Source organism: Brienomyrus brachyistius, unplaced genomic scaffold (genome assembly GCF_023856365.1).
Source record: "Brienomyrus brachyistius isolate T26 unplaced genomic scaffold, BBRACH_0.4 scaffold513, whole genome shotgun sequence".
NCBI classification, from domain to species: domain Eukaryota; kingdom Metazoa; phylum Chordata; class Actinopteri; order Osteoglossiformes; family Mormyridae; genus Brienomyrus; species Brienomyrus brachyistius.
The window spans coordinates 1-16,754 of NW_026042788.1; the positions used below are offsets into that span (position 1 = coordinate 1).

At 49.2% G+C, this 16,754-nt stretch overlaps 1 non-coding gene across 1 annotated transcript; it reads left to right on the forward strand.

Moving 5' to 3' along the window:
* The first annotated feature begins 592 nt into the window (after positions 1–592).
* trnad-guc (transfer RNA aspartic acid (anticodon GUC)) lies at positions 593–664 on the forward strand. Its single transcript has one exon. It is a non-coding gene; the product is annotated as a tRNA-Asp (tRNA).
* The last annotated feature ends 16,090 nt before the right edge of the window (positions 665–16,754 follow it).

The following is a 16,754-nucleotide window of genomic DNA, read 5'->3' on the forward strand; positions in this document are numbered from 1 at the left end:
TCCTACCTTTGTTAGGCGCGGCATCTGTGTCTTGCAGCTGTTCCCTTGGATAAAGATGTTAATTGTCATGCTTACAGCATCTCGATCTCCGGCGTTTGTGAAGTTGGGATTGATGCTGTCCTGTGTTTTTTTTTTCCTTCCACACTTAAGCTCTGCTTGTTACTGCCCCATAGCGGAGCGCAAGTGAAACGGACTACCGGAGATTTGCACTGTTTTTCTGTTAGTGTGTATAATCAAAATATGACTCAGTTTGGCCAGTTAGAAAAATATGATAATAGAAAAGTATTCTTTTCCTCTCACTTTTTTTTCTTGATTTAATTACCGACTTCACGTACTTACACTGTGTCCCGTTGCACGATGTAATATTGCGAAACTATGATTTTGTGGCAGTGTTTTGTAAAGGAATTTTCCGTTTAATCATCGTCTTAGTATAAAGCTATATGGTTGTTCTGGTATCAGTGGACGTACATTATGTATTTTTTCTTCTCTTGAGCACCATGGTCATGACATGAAGCTCAGTCATTGATTACTCGCAAATGTTAGTAGTCATCCGCTGTTTATCTTGAAGATGTAAAAGTAGTGCGCGTACATCTCCTCGTTAGTATAGTGGTGAGTATCCCCGCCTGTCACGCGGGAGACCGGGGTTCGATTCCCCGACGGGGAGAGTCTGCATCTTTTTGCCTCGGTCTCAAAAGGCACCAAGCTAGAACCGGCCCCGTGTTAGTGGAAACGGGGCTTGTGACTTGTACTCATGCATAATATTCTGCGGGTCGCTCAGCAGCGCAGCATATGAAACTAGACTCGGATTGTAAGTGTGTGGTTTTGATAATTGATGTATGGATGGATGGATCCTTAATAAGAGATATAAACAATAAGGTCCAGTCGCCAACTAATCATGTAAAATACGTCATAAACTCATGGTTGTTAAACCCAGAATAAAAATGAAGACGTATAACTAGGAAAGTCAACTTGCACATTTCAATTTTGGTTCGATATAATCACGTTGTCCTTAACCCTCCAGTGCAGGAGGGGACGGTAATGCGCATCGAATGTTTCCGAACCTGTGTGTGATACAACCGAGGAAGAGCCGATGACTTCGGGGGAGGAGGGGCAGGCGACTCGGAAGAAAAAGCAGCAGAACCCAATGCAGCCTGTAGCCCATTCAAAGGCCTACTGTTGGACCTCTGCTTATTTTGCAATACGTCTTTAGTACGGACTGAAAAATGTCCGATTTCGATGAGTTTGAGAAGCAGTTAAGCGAAAATCGGCAAGGTAAGTTTGGCTTTGAAGATCGGTGTATGCTCCCTGTTTTAGGGTAATAAAGTGGCCGGCGTGTCCTAGCGCCGAGGATGGTGCGGAGGGCACTTCTGCTGGTTCCGAAAAGAAAAGCGCGGCTGGGAAATCGGTGCCTTTTATCCGAGCGCTCGCCGATTCTGAAACCTGCCCGATTCTTCTTCTCCCAGCTGCCGCAGGATCCCCGAAAACTGACCGCTTTGGTAAATCAGTGACATTCTTTGCTTGGCATTGTTATAGAGATCGCTAGGCCTGCATCCATCAGTGCCCGGCGTACATAACATGGACATTTCAATGAAACGTTATTGGGGTGCACTCGATGTGAAAGCCTGCGGTTTTATTTATTTAATTATTTACCATTATACACTTGGATCATAAATTGTGACCCGCGTATTTTCATTCGCAGTAACACACTATGCATGGATGTTTGTTGCAAGCGTTATATTTTCAAGATCACGTTTAAAGTTTTATGCAAATAAAAACGACCGCGACCACTTGATTTAAAGTCCGCACTTAATAACAGTGTTAGTTACTTGGTTTTTAAATACTACGACGAGTTTTCTATATAATGATATGATTTTGTCTCTTTCCGATGCACAATAGCCTTTCCCTTGGGTCCGAAATGCTGGCCCTGTCATCCGTACAGAATAAGTCTTTCTCACACGATCGCCGTTTCTTCATGATGTATAGACTCTAAAAATCAGCCGCGTTCCCTGGAATCATAACAACTGCTTTTAGGTCGTTATTGCAAAGTCTTGCACCTGTATCTACCTTTACAGCGGATAGCAGTAACTAACAATGATGTACAGTTATATAACAATACACATATAACTTCATTAAAGTGCAGAGAATCCAGTAAACTGAATAAACTTAAGCCATACTAACGCAACTGAAATATACAACATGCGTTACAACGGAGTCGAAAGTAGGATTGATTTATGTACCTATCAAATGGCAATCTTGTCATATCAGCTCCTTATCACTAAATCACTAAAATGTCATTCGAAACGACCTGATTCGGCTAGACGAGCACTAAGTGCCGCCGTGTTTGATAAACTAGCAGTTCCAGTCATTCATATCTGCGCTCTGACTATGCCTGCGATTGCGGTAATTGGTTATTACCGATTTACGTAAGATGCATTGGCCGCTCCGTGTCTGTACTTTTGCAGCGGTGCATTACCGTAACGCTGTTATAACTGATGCATGAAGCTGATTCCTCGAGCAGCACCTGCGTTTAAATGCTTCACTGAAAACTGCACCTTCAGGGATTTATTTAAGCTTCTATATGAAGGACCTGCTGGGATAGAAAGGTGATATTTTATTGCTAGTTTAATAAAGTGCTGTCTGTCAGATTGAAACGATATTAATTACCCATCCATCGTCCAACCAGTTATCTTAGTCAGGCTCCCCTGGAGCCTATTCCAGGCAAATTCCCCATACAGAGAGCAGAGGCAAAATTCAGGCCTCCAGACTCGGAGGCGTGAGGCAACTGTACTCACCACTGTGCTCCTATATCATTAATTAGTCTGGTTATGTTTTTATTGTTTCACAACAGACTGACATTCAAGGGGATGTCCTTGTGCCCTTGAAATTATTAGCCATTGAGAGATGGGTGTGTTTGTTTCAGGAGGGTGTGATTGAATATGTGAATTGAATGGAGGTGCTTCATTCTGGTGAGGAAACTGGGGAGTTAGACCCCGTACCACATCTTGGTCTCCGTAAGTGACTTTTAAGGCATAGCGCTGGGTCAGTCAGCATCCAGCACCCCAGGGAAGTTGGTAATATGATTACTCTGTGACTCATGGGCTTCAAACCCACAACCATCCGGACACACATTCATAATCCCTCTGAGTTACACATCTTGGATTTATCGAAATGGATGGTAGGGGGGCAGTCATGTCGCTCCGCCCACCGTCTCACTGGTACCACGGTGTCGTCCCCCAGAGCGGGAGAAGGAGCGACACAAGAAGCGTAGCCGCAGCCGGTCTCTGAGCCGTGGCGAGAAGCACCGCCGCTGGAGCAAGGACTCCAGGGGGCGGAGTCACGAGAAGCGCAGCAGCAGCCGCGACCGCAAGGGTCGTGACCGACGGAGCAGCTCACGCGAGCACAAGAAGCACAGGTACCCCCCCTCACGGTCCCGGTTACAGGCACTGAAGCTGATATCTAGCATGGTTTGAGGCCTCTTAACAAGTTTCTTTCACAATCAACCAATTGGTTTCTTCGTGGTGGGAAGGGGGACTGTACCCATATTAAATTTTAACTGGCGTTTATAAGTAGCCCCCGCCATAGCGATGGGACCTCAAAGCCAGCCTAAAAAGTGGCGCATGGTCACACCCTCATGACCTTAAACTGCCTGCGATCCAAAGTTAAATGTAAACATTCTGCCATCTGTTTGTTTTTGCCAGATTCTGAGTGTTTACACTGTATTGTTTGGGGAAAACAACCTTCTGTTTTGTGTTTGGGCAGCTACTCTCCTCGGAGAAGCCGTAAGAAAAGGACATACAAGTACTGGGATGTTCCCCCTCCGGGATTCGAGCACATCACCCCCATGCAGTACAAGGCAATGCAAGGTTTGGATGCGACGCTTCCATGTGTGCTAGTTCAGTATTGCAAGGTTATGGTATATTGGTTGCAATGAAAGCATTTATTCTGGAGTGCCCTCCTCCCCCCTGCTGGTCAAAGAGGGAATAACACTTGGGATGATTTCAGACAGTGTGAAGAGAGCTTAAACCTAGGGGTTAGAAGCAAATGAAGGCGACGATCCGGATGTTCTGGCCGTCCCTGGTTGGGGTCTTGAAGCCCTTTCTCCTCCCCACAGCTGCAGGGCAGATCCCCACGATAGCTTTACTGGCAACATCCACCACCAGCGGCGTGGCAGTGACGCCCACCCAGGTGCCGATGGTCGGCAGCCAGATGACCCGGCAGGCCAGGCGGCTTTATGTCGGCAACATCCCCTTCGGCCTGACGGAGGTGAGTCCAGGCAAAGTCCCGCGTTGCCTTCTGTCATGCATACTGGTGTCATGTGTAGCTCAGTGAGTTAGGACACTGAGCCGGTCACAAGAAGGTTGTTGGTTCAAATCCCTTGGGCAGCAGAGTGATTTCACCATTGGGCCCCCGAGCGCAGCCCTTAAGCACTATTTGCTCTAGGAACTGTCTGGTCCTGCTTCTTCAATGAAATGTATGTTGCTTTGGATGAAAGTGTCCGCAAAATAAATAGATAAATGTACTAGACTTGTCAGTCATTTTTTTTCTCGTTTGCCTGTTTTGATGTCTTCAGACGTCTGCCTGTCTTCATTCAGTGTGTCTGCCTGTCTTTTTAGGAGGCCATGGCGGATTTCTTCAATACCCAGATGCGATTGGCTGGCTTATGTCAAGGTCCCACCAATCCCGTCCTCGCTGTTCAGATAAACCAGGACAAGAACTTTGCCTTCCTTGAAGTAAGAGTCTTTCCTGCCTAATGGCTGCTGTGTCCAGGCGGAGACCGCAGCCTTCCCTGATTAACGACGTTCTTCGTTCTGCCCTAGTTTCGGTCCGTGGATGAGACCACGCAGGCAATGGCCTTCGACGGCATCATTTTCCAGGGTCAGTCGTTAAAAATCAGGCGGCCCCACGACTATCGCCCCCTGCCTGGCATCTCAGAGCAGCCCGCCTTCCACGTACCAGGTCCGTTTTGCTTGTCGCCGTCATAACCTTAATCTTTATTTACCTTTGAAGAGCCGATCGGCAAGGCCAGTTTTTTGTACTCGTTACGGACTGACTGTCCTTCGCAAGCTGCGGATGTCTTGTCATATAAAGAGGGAGACTTTCACTTTTATTTACTTAATGTTGTAAATATTTAGCAGACAGTTTTATCCAAAGTGAAGAATGTTTTTTTTTTTTTTTTTTTTTTGAGAAATCAGGGTCAGCCTGTCCCTAGAGCAAACTCGCCGGCCCAGTGGTGTGATCACCAGTGATGTGAACCAGTGATCTTCTGATGATAACGCTGGCATCCTAACCAGCTGAGCCACACACACACACACACAGCTCAGTCACTCACTTCTTACTGTTAACATAGGGGTGTTGTGTGGCTCTGTGATGTTTGCCCATGAAAAGAAGGTTGCTGGTTGGCAGGGTTGGCAGAGTGATTTCACCACTGGGCCCTTGAGCAAGGACCCTAACCCCCAAATTGTTCTAGGGTTGCTGGCTCCTATTCTAGTTAAAAATTCTGGACACACCTACTGAAAATGACTTGTTTTTCAGCAAGATAATGACCCAAAGCCCACCTTGAAGGTTATGCAAGTAGCTTATTACCTTGTGAACTAGGAAAGAGATGGTCCCCACAGCCCCCCAACCTAAACTCTATAGAGCTGGTTTGGGATCAGTTGGATGAGAGTAAGAGTAAGGTAGCCAGCTTGCGCGCAGAACTTGTGGAAACTCGAGGACTGTTGGAGAAACGGTCCAGGTGGGTACATATGTTAGCTGGTTGAGTCCGCAATGCTGTCATCGAAGCCAATGGCTCCTATTTTGAAGAGACAAAAATTTTGTCTTTGCAGTACTTCATATGCATAACTTCCATGCCCAAAGGCCTTTTACTATAAGGTGAATAACAGCTAAAATAGAGACAAATGCATTAAGAGCAGGTGTGTCCATACTTTTGACTGGTGCTGCATGTGTCAGCATCTCCCATGGAGAGCAAGATGGGAGAGACAAAAAACAGTCGTCAAACTGCCCCAGTATTTAGGTATTTTTTTGCTGGAGTTACATTTATCTGATATTATATAGGAGATAACGACGTCATACTGATTTGAAGTTGGCTTATTTCACTCGCGCCGTTTGCTCGTGGTCATTATCCGGCATGTTGACGGTTTGCTGTGATCGGCCGGCTTTGGGCGCCGTGCCGCTCTGTCTGCAGGGGTCGTCTCCACCGTGGTTCCAGACTCGCCACACAAGCTCTTTGTCGGAGGCCTGCCCAACTATCTCAGTGACGATCAGGTACCCCGCCCTCAGTCTCTGTCGCCGGGGAGCCGACCCACAACCCTCCTGTGTTTCTGTCCCACTGCTGCACGTGGAACTCAAGCAGGCATGCACACACACGCACACGCACGCACGCACGCACGCGCACGCACATACATACATAAAATAAACACTCGTCTCTGTGTAACTGATTAGTAGGAAAAGAAAGCCTGTCAAAGTTACCTCACCGCTTAAAATTCATTACAAGATACTGGGGGGTCAAATGTCAGCATCATGTTTAAAGCTAGCTGCTGAAAATAGCCGCACATTTGAGGTTTTTTTTTTTTTTTTTTAAAGATATTCATGGGATTTATTAAACATTTATTAGACATGTAGGTAATGAGTTGACAGTTACATTACGCTCATTGTTTATCCAGCTGTAAATTATGAAGATATTGAGACCCCGCTAATGTAAAAGGTACGTTTCCCAAAACCTCATGTTATCGACTTGCATAGTTGGAACCATTCAGTTGTTATCTAATGTTGTTAGCAAATAACCTTATTAGCAACAAAGGCTTTGGGAAACGTGCCTTACAGCTGGCGGCTTGCCAAACCAGTCACGTAGCCAGTCCCTGTGCTGCCTGTTGCTGGGTACCCTGGAATATTTGTATATCGGGTTAATTGCTGAGTGTTAGTCGGATGAATCAGCCGCGTCGTTTTGCTGCATGAAAATTTAAAATCGAGTCATCTGCGCGTCACCTAACTGACGAATACCTCCACATTGCCGTACACCTGTGTTTGCCCAATCCCAGTCCTCGGGGAACCGCCGACTGTCCACATTTTCGCTCCCTCCTAGCTCCCAGCCAATCAGGAACACCGAATACCTGGTACAGGTGTGCTGAGAGGAAGCAAAAACGTGGACTGACCGGGGGGGTACCCCCGAGGACTGGGCTGGGAAACACTACCATAGACTGTGCTTGAAATGTGGGGGAGATCGACCAAGTCCCCAAACGCTTCAGTATTCGCAGACGTGCCGTGTCTCACGTCCATGTCCGCACACTGAGAACGATGACTTCACATCCCGTTAACAGCGATGGGGAGCTGCGGAAGAATCGTTCCCTACATTGCTGTGTCGCTCGAAAGGCAGAAAATACTTCGGACCTTTTTCCCGGTGAACGATTATCAGCTTCACTGGAGTTTTCACATCGTGCCCCATGCCCTATTCTGTTATGACGTCAGTGATGGATAATATTACCATAACAACATGCACAGATGAGGTCGTCTTACTCTGAAAGTGTTGAAAGGGTCACATTTTAGACATTTTCTACTTCTCATTAGCATCTTTTATGATTTTTTTTTTTTCTTCCTATATCGCCACCCCACTGAAATCGGCCCATTATAGACATAATCCATACAGGCATTTAATAGTTTACCTATTTATTTTGCAAAAGTTAATCGCAAAACGTTTTGCGTCCACCCCTGCATTGTAACATTTTGAGCTCCGGTGTCCCACTCACTTTAGCCTAAACTGTTAAAAATGGCAAGACTCAGCCCACAAGATAGTGATCGCGGTTTCAGTGAAAGGTAAGTGAGAAGTGCAGTCAGTTTGTTTTTCTTTGATTTTTTTCCTCCTTTTCGGATTGTCATCGTAATCTTTCTTATCCAGTGTGAGTCACATGTAATCCAAGTCAAGAGGAAGGCTGTACCAAAGCAGCACTGGGGGGAGAGAGTTTGAATCCAGCAGAACTGTTAATGTATTTCACGTCAAAGCCAGTAAATGTGCCATAGACAGGTGAAATGGAAACCGCTGCTTGTATCCTGGTGTTTACATTTTTTTTGCAGTCCCTGCTACCGCTTTGATACTTACAGCTCTTTCATTTTTGTTCCCCACTTTGTCCCCAGCTAGGGGCCTGTAAGATCGTTAAGTCTTCGCTCATAATTTGTTCAGTAGTACTGACCTACTGCTGCCATGCCAACATGTAACACAAGGCAAGTAAGACATTCCGTCCCTCGCACGGATATCCTCCCTGTCGACGGCCTGCCCCTGTGGGGGGGCTCTGTCCTGGAGTGCTCTTAAGCATATGGGGTCCTTTTTTTGGGGGTTGAAGGCTGGGGAGAGACTTATTATGCTGATCACAGGGTATAAATTTGATTTTTTTTTTTTTTTGCCCCTAAGAGAAGGTAGGAGGTAGCGCCCTCTTGTGGCTGCCAGTGTCCCAGGTGACTCCTTTCTGAAGTCAGTGGTTAATGCGGCTTTACAGTAGATTCCTGTAGAATAAGTGAGGAATGATGTTAGCAGAGCTATTTCGTCCTGTTTGGCTTCAAGCCGTGGCCCCTTTAGCAGGACCCTGTGGCGGCTCTTAGCTTTACCTGTGAGTTTATCTCCTGTAGGCTTTGTCCCTCTAATTAACTGCACCAATGTGGTTCTTGGTTTTAAGAACAGGAAGTCAGTGATTCGGCTGGGTTTGTGTTCTGCCGAGTCGCCCCCCCCCCCTCCACATTGTATACATGGAACACTTAACATATAATTAGCTGTTTTTATTTAGTTTTTTTTTTATATACCATCTAGCTTAATTATTGTGGCCCTTAAAATCAGATGCAACTCGGTCCATATTTCAAAATTCGTAGTTGGAATTATCAGAGAACTTGATTAGGAATTCAGTTGTGTTGTATATGCTGTAGGATGGGGGGGGGGGAATCTGTGTTATCATTCATTGACAAGAATCAAAATAGTTACTTTTGTACGCTCCCAGTAAGTAAGTCATGCAGAAAGGGCACAGGGGGCTTTGAGCTCTAGTGTTGCACCGTAATGTCGAGCCACTTGTCATAAAGCCATTTTCCTGATGTCTTCACTGTTTCCTCATGTCGTTTTGCAAAGTTTAACATGCTGCTTCTCCCACAGTTAAGATTAGCATTTCTAGCGAGGCGCCGTGCCTGGACTGTCGGGCTAATCGCCCCCCCGCGTCTCCTCCTCTTGCCCAGGTGAAGGAACTCTTGACGTCGTTCGGACCTCTTAAGGCCTTCAACCTTGTGAAGGACAGTGCCACGTCACTGTCTAAGGGTTATGCTTTCTGTGAATACGTGGACATCAGTGCCACTGACCAGGTGCGTGAGGTGGGGCAGCAGCTGGAAGGTCTGGGGTGACTCGGGGCTTCCGGATGGAATTGCTGACGCTTGTGTGGGATGCATCCCGCAGGCCGTGGCTGGACTCAATGGCATGCAGCTCGGAGACAAGAAGCTCATCGTCCAGCGGGCAAGCGTGGGGGCTAAGAATGCCAACGCTGTGAGTATTTGCCCTCGGCTGCCGCCTTTCTGATGTCCTAAACCCAACTTGGTTCCTGGGTGCCTCCCAGGAAGCTTAATGCCCCTATTTCTTGGGTTTATTTGGGTCCATGTAAATTTCTCGCTGTTACTCGAGACGATTGGACGATCAGGGGGTATCTGACACTCTTCTCGCCCCCCGGGACAGACGGCCATCATCGAGACGCCGGTGACGCTGCAGGTTCCAGGGCTGCAGCGGCTGCAGAGCTCCGGCATGCCCACGGAGGTGCTGTGCCTCCTCAACATGGTCATGCCCGAGGAGCTGGTGGACGACGAGGACTACGAGGAGATCCTGGAGGACATCCGGGAGGAGTGTTGCAAGTACGGCAACGTGCGCTCCATCGAGATTCCGCGGCCCGTCGATAGCGTGGAGGTGCCTGGCTGTGGCAAGGTGGGACCCGTACTCTCCTGTACCAGTGGCAAAAAGAAGACCTCTGTAGGCACTAAACACAGGCTCATGGGAGCATTTCTTGCACAAAAGTGTTTTGAAAACGGAATAATTTTTTGTGTAAGAAAAACAATCTGATTGGTTCAGATAGACGACGGACGATCTGATTGGTTCAGATAGGCGACGGACAATCTGATTGGTTCAGATAGGCGACGGACAATCTGATTGGTTCAGATAGGCGACGGACAATCTGATTGGTTCAGATAGGCGACGGACAATCTGATTGGTTCAGATAGGCGACGGACAATCTGATTGGTTCAGATAGGCGACGGACAATCTGATTGGTTCAGATAGGCGACGGACAATCTGATTGGTTCAGATAGGCGACGGACAATCTGATTGGTTCAGATAGGCGACGGACAATCTGATTGGCTCAGATAGGCGACGGACAATCTGATTGGCTCAGATAGGCGACGGACAATCTGATTGGCTCAGATAGGCGACGGACAATCTGATTGGCTCAGATAGGCGACGGACAATCTGATTGGCTCAGATAGGCGACGGACAATCTGATTGGCTCAGATAGGCGACGGACAATCTGATTGGCTCAGATAGGCGACGGACAATCTGATTGGCTCAGATAGGCGACGGACAATCTGATTGGCTCAGATAGGCGACGGACAATCTGATTGGCTCAGATAGGCGACGGACAATCTGATTGGCTCAGATAGGCGACGGACAATCTGATTGGCTCAGATAGGCGACGGGACAATCTGATTGGCTCAGATAGGCGACGGACAATCTGATTGGCTCAGATAGGCGACGGACAATCTGATTGGCTCAGATAGGCGACGGACAATCTGATTGGCTCAGATAGGCGACGGACAATCTGATTGGCTCAGATAGGCGACGGACAATCTGATTGGCTCAGATAGGCGACGGACAATCTGATTGGCTCAGATAGGCGACGGACAATCTGATTGGCTCAGATAGGCGACGGACAATCTGATTGGCTCAGATAGGCGACGGACAATTCTGATTGGCTCAGATAGGCGACGGACAATCTGATTGGCTCAGATAGGCGACGGACAATCTGATTGGCTCAGATAGGCGACGGACAATCTGATTGGCTCAGATAGGCGACGGACAATCTGATTGGCTCAGATAGGCGACGGACAATCTGATTGGCTCAGATAGGGCACGGACAATCTGATTGGCTCAGATAGGCGACGGACAATCTGATTGGCTCAGATAGGCGACGGGACAATCTGATTGGCGCTCAGATAGGCGACGGACAATCTGATTGGCTCAGATAGGCGACGGACAATCTGATTGGCTCAGATAGGCGACGGACAATCTGATTGGCTCAGATAGGCGACGGACAATCTGATTGGCTCAGATAGGCGACGGACAATCTGATTGGCTCAGATAGGCGACGGACAATCTGATTGGCTCAGATAGGCGACGGACAATCTGATTGGCTCAGATAGGCGACGGACAATCTGATTGGCTCAGATAGGCGACGGACAATCTGATTGGCTCAGATAGGCGACGGACAATCTGATTGGCTCAGATAGGCGACGGACAATCTGATTGGCTCAGATAGGCGACGGACAATCTGATTGGCTCAGATAGGCGACGGACAAGCTGATTGGCTCAGATAGGCGACGGACAATCTGATTGGCTCAGATAGGCGACGGACAATCTGATTGGCTCAGATAGGCGACGGACAATCTGATTGGCTCAGATAGGCGACGGACAATCTGATTGGCTCAATAGGCGACGGACAATCTGATTGGCTCAGATAGGCGACGGACAATCTGATTGGCTCAGATAGCGACGGACCAATCTGATTGGCTCAGATAGGCGACGGACAATCTGATTGGCTCAGATAGGCGACGGACAATCTGATTGGCTCAGATAGGCGACGGACAATCTGATTGGCTCAGATAGGCGACGACAATTCTGATTGGCTCAGATAGGCGACGGACAATCTGATTGGCTCAGATAGGCGACGGACAATCTGATTGGCTCAGATAGGCGGACGGACAATCTGATTGGCTCAGATAGGCGACGGACAATCTGATTGGCTCAGATAGGCGACGGACAATCTGATTGGCTCAGATAGGCGACGGACAATCTGCCAATCAGATTGTCCGTCGCCTATCTGAACCAATCAGATTGTCCGTCGCCTATCTGAACCAATCAGATTGTCCGTCGCCTATCTGAACCAATCAGATTGTCCGTCGCCTATCTGAACCAATCAGATTGTCCGTCGTCTATCTGAGCCAATCAGATTGTCCGTCGCCTATCTGAGCCAATCAGATTGTCCGTCGCCTATCTGAGCCAATCAGATTGTCCGTCGCCTATCTGAGCCAATCAGATCGTCCGTCGCCTATCTGAGCCAATCAGAGCGTCCGTCGCCTATCTGAGCCAATCAGATCGTCCGTCGCCTATCTGAGCCAATCAGATCGTCCGTCGCCTATCTGAGCCAATCAGATCGTCCGTCGCCTATCTGAGCCAATCAGATCGTCCGTCGCCTATCTGAGCCAATCAGATTGTCCGTCGCCTATCTGAGCCAATCAGATTGTCCGTCGCCTATCTGAGCCAATCAGATCGTCCGTCGCCTATCTGAGCCAATCAGATTGTCCGTCGCCTATCTGAGCCAATCAGATCGTCCGTCGCCTATCTGAGCCAATCAGATCGTCCGTCGCCTATCTGAGCCAATCAGATCGTTCCGTCGCCTATCTGAGCCAATCAGATCGTCCGTCGCCTATCTGAGCCAATCAGATTGTCCGTCGCCTATCTGAGCCAATCAGATTGTCCGTCGCCTATCTGAGCCAATCAGATTGTCCGTCGCCTATCTGAGCCAATCAGATTGTCCGTCGCCTATCTGAGCCAATCAGATTGTCCGTCGCCTATCTGAGCCAATCAGATTGTCCGTCGCCTATCTGAGCCAATCAGATTGTCCCGTCGCCTATCTGAGGCCAATCAGATTGTCCGTCGCCTATCTGAGCCAATCAGATTGTCCGTCGCCTATTCTGAGCCAATCAGATTGTCCGTCGCCTATCTGAGCCAATCAGATTGTCCGTCGCCTATCTGAGCCAATCAGATTGTCCGTCGCCTATCTGAGCCAATCAGATTGTCCGTCGCCTATCTGAGCCAATCAGATTGTCCGTCGCCTATCTGAGCCAATCAGATTGTCCGTCGCCTATCTGAGCCAATCAGATTGTCCGTCGCCTATCTGAGCCAATCAGATTGTCCGTTCGCCTATCTGAGCCAATCAGATTGTCCGTCGCCTATCTGAGCCAATCAGATTGTCCGTCGCCTATCTGAGCCAATCAGATTGTCCGTCGCCTATCTGAGCCAATCAGATTGTCCGTCGCCTATCTGAGCCAATCAGATTGTCCGTCGCCTATCTGAGCCAATCAGATTGTCCGTCGCCTATCTGAGCCAATCAGATTGTCCGTCGCCTATCTGAGCCAATCAGATTGTCCGTCGCCTATCTGAGCCAATCAGATGTCCGTCGCCTATCTGAACCAATCAGATTGTCCGGGTCGCCTAGTCGTGAAGCCAATCAGATTGTCCGTCGCCTATCTGAGCCAATCAGATTGTCCGTCGCCTATCTGAGCCAATCAGATTGTCCGTCGCCTATCTGAGCCAATCAGATGTCCGTCGCCTATCTGAGCCAATCAGATTGTCCGTCGCCTATCTGAGCCAATCAGATTGTCCGTCGCCTATCTGAGCCAATCAGATTGTCCGTCCCTATCGGAGCCAATCAGATCGTCCCGTCGCCTAGCTGAGCCAATCAGATCGTCCGTCGCCTATCTGAACCAATCAGATCGTCCGTCGCCTATCTGAACCAATCAGATCGTCCGTCGCCTATCTGAACCAATCAGATCGTCCGTCGCCTATCTGAGCCAATCAGATCGGTCCCGTCGCCTATCTGAGCCAATCAGATCGTCCGTCGCCTATCTGAGCCAATCAGATCGTCCGTCGCCTATCGTGAGCCAATCAGATCGTCCGTCGCCTATCTGAGCCAATCAGATCGTCCGTCGCCTATCTGAGCCAATCAGATCGTCCGTCGCCTATCTGAGCCAATCAGATCGTCCGTCGCCTATCTGAGCCAATCAGATTGTCCGTCGCCTATCTGGAGCCAATCAGATTGTCCGTCGCCTATCTGAGCCAATCAGATTGTCCGTCGCCTATCTGAGCCAATCAGATTGTCCGTCGCCTATCTGAGCCAATCAGATTGTCCGTCGCCTATCTGAGCCAATCAGATTGTCCGTCGCCTATCTGAACCAATCAGATTGTCCGTCGCCTATCTGAACCAATCAGATTGTCCGTCGCCTATCTGAGCCAATCAGATTGTCCGTCGCCTATCTGAGCCAATCAGATTGTCCGTCGCCTATCTGAGCCAATCAGATTGTCCGTCGCCTATCTGAGCCAATCAGATTGTCCGTCGCCTATCTGAGCCAATCAGATTGTCCGTCGCCTATCTGAGCCAATCAGATTGTCCGTCGCCTATCTGAGCCAATCAGATTGTCCGTCGCCTATCTGAGCCAATCAGATTGTCCGTCGCCTATCTGAGCCAATCAGATTGTCCGTCGCCTATCTGAGCCAATCAGATTGTCCGTCGCCTATCTGAGCCAATCAGATTGTCCGTCGCCTATCTGAGCCAATCAGATTGTCCGTCGCCTATCTGAGCCAATCAGATTGTCCGTCGCCTATCTGAGCAATCAGATTGTCCGTCGCCTATCTGAGCCAATCAGATTGTCCGTCGCCTATCTGAGCCAATCAGATTGTCCGTCGCCTATCTGAGCCAATCAGATTGTCCGTCGCCTATCTGAGCCAATCAGATTGTCCGTCGCCTATCTGAGCCAATCAGATTGTCCGTCGCCTATCTGAGCCAATCAGATTGTCCGTCGCCTATCTGAGCCAATCAGATTGTCCGTCGCCTATCTGAGCCAATCAGATTGTCCGTCGCCTATCTGAGCCAATCAGATTGTCCGTCGCCTATCTGAGCCAATCAGATTGTCCGTCGCCTATCTGAGCCAATCAGATTGTCCGTCGCCTATCTGAGCCAATCAGATTGTCCGTCGCCTATCTGAGCCAATCAGATTGTCCGTCGCCTATCTGAGCCAATCAGATTGTCCGTCGCCTATCTGAGCCAATCAGATTGTCCGTCGCCTATCTGAGCCAATCAGATTGTCCGTCGCCTATCTGAGCCAATCAGATTGTCCGTCGCCTATCTGAGCCAATCAGATTGTCCGTCGCCTATCTGAGCCAATCAGATTGTCCGTCGCCTATCTGAGCCAATCAGATTGTCCGTCGCCTATCTGAGCCAATCAGATTGTCCGTCGCCTATCTGAGCCAATCAGATTGTCCGTCGCCTATCTGAGCCAATCAGATTGTCCGTCGCCTATCTGAGCCAATCAGATTGTCCGTCGCCTATCTGAGCCAATCAGATTGTCCGTCGCCTATCTGAGCCAATCAGATTGTCCGTCGCCTATCTGAGCCAATCAGATTGTCCGTCGCCTATCTGAGCCAATCAGATTGTCCGTCGCCTATCTGAGCCAATCAGATTGTCCGTCGCCTATCTGAGCCAATCAGATTGTCCGTCGCCTATCTGAGCCAATCAGATTGTCCGTCGCCTATCTGAGCCAATCAGATTGTCCGTCGCCTATCTGAGCCAATCAGATTGTCCGTCGCCTATCTGAGCCAATCAGATTGTCCGTCGCCTATCTGAGCCAATCAGATTGTCCGTCGCCTATCTGAGCCAATCAGATTGTCCGTCGCCTATGAGCCAATCAGATTGTCCGTCGCCTATCTGAGCCAATCAGATTGTCCGTCGCCTATCTGAGCCAATCAGATTGTCCGTCGCCTATCTGAGCCAATCAGATTGTCCGTCGCCTATCTGAGCCAATCAGATTGTCCGTCGCCTATCTGAGCCAATCAGATTGTCCGTCCGCCTATCTGAGCCAATCAGATTGTCCGTCGCCTATCTGAGCCAATCAGATTGTCCGTCGCCTATCTGAGCCAATCAGATTGTCCGTCGCCTATCTGAGCCAATCAGATTGTCCGTCGCCTATCTGAACCAATTTTTTGTGTTTGTGAAAACGGGTCTTTAATCGGGGAAACGGAGCGGGTAGAGCAGGACGGAACGCAGGCATTGACAAACTACAATGACGGACAGGGCAAACAGGTAAGACCAGGACTTAAAATAGGTCATGACTAATCAAAGTAATCGGGCAAAGCAGGAGACGATCAGGGAAGCACACGTGGGTAATCAGGGGGCGTGGCACACACGAGGAGCGGACAAGCCGGGCATATATGTATATCTATATAAAACCTCATTAATGAGGGACAGGGAACAGAACGGACAGACAGAACTGGCACAGGGGAAGGAGCCAGGACAAGACTTGACATAAGACAGGAAAGGCAGAGAAACAGATCAGAAAGGGGGACACGGAGGGAACAGGCAGGACAAAAGGACCGGGAGTGAACGAAGGGAACATCGGGGAAAGAGGAGCAGAAGCCAGAGGGACGAGGGACAAAGAGAGGAGGGACAGAGACAGGAGGAACAAAGCGAGGGGGAGCAGAGGCAGGAGGGACAAAGACGGGAGGCCAGGGAGAGAAGGAGGGGGAACCAAGAGGAGCCCGAGGGAGACCCAGCGGGCGACGGGAGGCAGCCGGAAGGGCTGCAGGCGGCCGGGAGGCCGGAGCCGGAGGGGCCGAGGAGATGGGGTGAGGGACAGACGCAGGGACGAAGGAGGGAGTCGGAGGGGAGACCAGGGAAGGGGACGAAGGAGCTGGAAGG